Source organism: Curcuma longa, chromosome 20 (genome assembly GCF_044706935.1).
Source record: "Curcuma longa cultivar G26 ecotype Majalengka, Jawa Barat chromosome 20, ITB_CL_G26_1.1, whole genome shotgun sequence".
Taxonomy (NCBI): Eukaryota; Viridiplantae; Streptophyta; class Magnoliopsida; order Zingiberales; family Zingiberaceae; genus Curcuma; species Curcuma longa.
In genome coordinates this window covers 10,773,466-10,777,586 of record NC_133880.1, presented here as the reverse complement: position 1 = coordinate 10,777,586, position 4,121 = coordinate 10,773,466, and the positions used below count along the sequence as shown (strand labels likewise).

Sequence of the window (4,121 nt, the reverse complement as noted above, 5' to 3'; positions counted from 1 at the left end):
AATACGTGATGTGGGCATTATTGTAGAAGTCTCTTGAATATATCCCATACTTCGAACACAGATTCTCCGTCTTTTTGTACAAAACTTGTAATTTGTTCCTGAGATGTGTGTGTTATATTTGAGAGATGCCTTAAGACAATAGCCTTAGATAATATACTATTTATTATATAAATAAAATTACTATTTTAAGTATACATTCTCTATACATTTGATTTGATTTTATACTTAATTACTGAGGTCCACAATATAATGATAGCATGAGAGAAATTGTGATTGGATCACAATTAATGAGTATCTCTACATGTGAAATTATGTATGTATTAAAATATTCCCTAGTCTGATATCATTGATTCTGTAAGACAAGCATATGTTAGACTCCTTAGTTTTACCAAGCAGTTGATCCTAACTTACTGGAAATATTGGGATGTTGAGAGTTAACATATGGATGCTGGTTAAGGGTAACTAGTTCATCAGAAGTGACCTATCATGAGACTTCATGTGATTCTATACATGTCTATGAAGATCTCATTGCAGCTTGAGTGCAAATTTCCTTCAACTTGAAATATTCAAGTCATCTTGGTCATGAAGACTTATACTTTGACATCTTAAGCAAGCGTTTCTACGAAGATGTGGACCCGAGATGATTGGGTATAAGTCGAAGTGTCTGAAGATGATTGAGTAGTCAACAAATGATTCACCACTCCTTTTATTAGAAGACATATATCATATGGCCACTTGTCAGGATTGTTACTCATAAACCTTTGGCCAAAGCATAAATACGTCAAGAGGATGATCCTCTTGGATAGATATTTTGAGTAACTTGAATCCATAGAATAAGAAACTACTGCTTGGGATAGATGTAATGTAGTTAGCCTAGTGGAGACCAACACAAAGATCGTGTCCTGAACTAAGCGGGTATAAGATGCATGAAAGGAACAAACGCACGAAGAACTGTAGCTGTTGAAGGGTTCAGAAGTGGTTCTGAAATCAACTATAATTTTTTGATTAATTAGAGGGGCATGGTGTACTATTAGATATTACTCATGATAAATCTGTAATTAATGATTAATTATAGACAACCAACATAAATCGGGAACCTTTAAGGTCACGTGTATACACGCACTATGAGTTTCTTCAAAAGACATAAAATAAGTTTAAGAAATAGATTCTCAAATCAAGAGAGATGGAGTCAGGTTGGACCAGATGAAGAAAAAATATGAAAGATATTTTATCGGAACAGAGGCGCGGATGGGCCACGTCTTTTGAAGACAAAGTGGATCCTCTTTGGTTATAAACTAAATGAGTTTGGTTTTAATTAAAGGTGGTTTGGTTTAAAACCAATCCGGTTTGGTTGTGAATCAAACTTAAGGCTAACCATTTGGGCTTTAGGTTAATGGATGCAGATTTTTGGTTAGCAAACCAAACCCGTCATATTAGCAGATTAAAAATCTAATTGTTAGATTTTAAATCAGTCACATCACTTCCTCCTCATTGCCCCCCAACATCTCTTCCAAAGTTGTCGCCCACCTTCTTATGGAATTGGTTGCCACCGCCAAAGAAGCCTCCTCCAAGCTCCACTCCAACCAAGGATCTTTCCATAGATCAGTAACCTCCCAAGGCCGACCATCCCCAAAGGAAGCTACAACCGATGATGGAAGCAAGGAACAAGAGGAGAAGTAATGGTTGCTTCTCTGCCGAGAGGTATTCTTTCTTCCTTACTTTTTGGCTATTGTTCCGATGGGCAATTATTATTTTCAGAACTCCCACGTCATTAGGTTCGCTGCCCCTTGTTGATAACAAACTGTTCGACCTTCGAACGGTGGTGTGATCACCTCCATTCAATCTGATTCATATCGTCAGGTTGCTTTGAGCCGTCAGATACAAAATCAGACCATAGGCCCTCTCTCAGATCATTTGTCTCTCTCCTTCAATTAGTATCGAAATAGAGACACAACACATGACTTAGGGAAGTTGTCTCGAGGAGATCTCGCGTAGATACGAATAGAGACAATCTTTTTCAAGGTTGCTAGTTGATGTTGTTTCTACTTCGCGTCATTCAAAATGCATAAATTATTTATGCTTGTTATCTATGATTATATTTGCATACGTGTGTGTCCTCGTGTGGGTTTTATGCGTAGATAGTAATAAATTATTTATTATACTTCCGCTGCATGTTTAGAGCAATATAAAATTTTAAAATGTGCATACCGAACTCCAACAGTGAGGTCTTGCTAGGAGGGGAATACTTATCAAGAAAGTGCTACTCTAATTAGGCTCATATCATGATGCTTCCGGTGGGCATGGAATGTAGCCAAGCCCTCTCCTTCTCCCTTAGTGTAAAAGTGAATAGTCACATTTTGATGTCATCTGTAGTAGTGCCATTATACTTAAAAGTTCCATAAATTTCTAAAAATATCTGTAGATGCAGATTCGGATCATGATGTAGTCGTACCGTAAGTGCACAATGTCATCAAATAATAAAATATATCATCCACTGGGACTGTGTTGTTGAATACTAAAATTCTCGCAAAGTGGATTATCTAGAGAATCGAGAAAAGATGTATTGTTGTAACGAACCAAAAGTGATTGAGAGAAAACAGTGAGAAAGCTAGTTTGGAAGACAATTCTAGAGTTTGGATTTCACTATGATGAATGTTGATGAATGTAATTTATTTTATCTCTACGTATGATTATGAAGGAATTCTTCTAATCAGATGTGTCTATGGGATAAAAAAAAGTATGAAAATTCCAATGTATGAATCGTAATCACAACTCATAAAGTGGTTATGGGTAGGTCATGTATTGTACTGTAATGAGGCTTCTCTATCTCCAAATGAGTTCTAAAGTCGAGATCTTCATGCCCTGTCAATACTATTGGTGCAAAGAGCACCAAAATCGAAACTAAGTTTTGATGTTAACAAAAGTTTAAAGTTATGCTAGTTCTGTGTGAGGAGGATGTGTCTAGTGGAACATGGTCATACCATATTCTGGATGTCCTATTTAAAAAAAATCCTTTTTATGAATTCAAAAGAGAAAGAAAAATTCCAACGTTGTAATCTTTTATGATGTTGTGATTGATGAATAGGAAGAAACATCCCATGGATGAGCTCCAGAGTTGTCTATATAAGTAGCAATAAGTTTTGAAAAGATCGGTGTGTATTCATTTGACATTGTTATTGAGAGACCCTCACTAGTCAAGAGTTTATGAGGATATGCATTAGGGAGAAGTTATTAGTGGTGTGTTTGCATGTAATTTCGAGAATTTATAAAGGAAGTTGAGTGTTGGATGTTTAGGTAAGCTTTTGCGCATATTATTTGATTGTGTTCATCATGTTGATCATTTCAATGCTCTCATGTTCTCCTTGGTTTCTTTTGTTTTACCTATCCTTCTTATTTCTCTTGATTTCTTATTGGCACCATTACACCTCTAAATAAGTCCTTCTAATTTGTGCATGTATATATTTACAATGGTAAAGAGTAGAAAATAAACAAGCATATGATAGTACAATGTCGTGAATAGCATTGAGTGTAAGCTCCACCTTTATAAATCTTTATTTGAGCAAGAGCATAACTACTTAACTTGTGAGGCTCTATCATTTTTAGTTTATTCAAGTTGATTGAAATCATCATGTTTGTTGACTTATGTAAGAATTGAACCAATGATGTCATAATCCTTAAAAATTTGATGCTCCTCAGTAATTAGCTTTTACTATTTTCGAAGTATGGATATGGGATTGCTTGGAAGATGAGCTTTTGGTCATTTTATAATTTTGTTTACTTGCCATGTGTAAAAATAACTGTGGAAGAATTTAATAACTAATATTTTAACACATTATTTTAGCTCTTATATTTAATGTTTCTATCCTCTCATATAGTTAAATGTTGATTCATATCATGTTTTATGAGTAAGGATCTATTTTGAGCTCATTATATTTTTCTTCATTTACGACATTATTTCTTAAAGTGTGAACTTGATTTCGTAGGAGATCATGATTAGTCATGGACTTGAGTCGAACCGAATCAATGTTAGCCCAAGGCTAGGATTAAAGGAAATGGGTTCAAGATTGAAAGTCGATTCAGTTCATTTGAGAATTGGTTCAAGTATTCAAGGGGTTAATCAA

The 4,121-nt window shown here is 35.1% G+C and overlaps 1 non-coding gene across 1 annotated transcript; it reads left to right on the top strand.

The window, feature by feature from the left end:
• Window positions 1-105, top strand: LOC141814097 (small nucleolar RNA R71). The gene has a single exon (XR_012600444.1). It is a non-coding gene; the product is annotated as a small nucleolar RNA R71 (small nucleolar RNA).
• The last annotated feature ends 4,016 nt before the right edge of the window (window positions 106-4,121 follow it).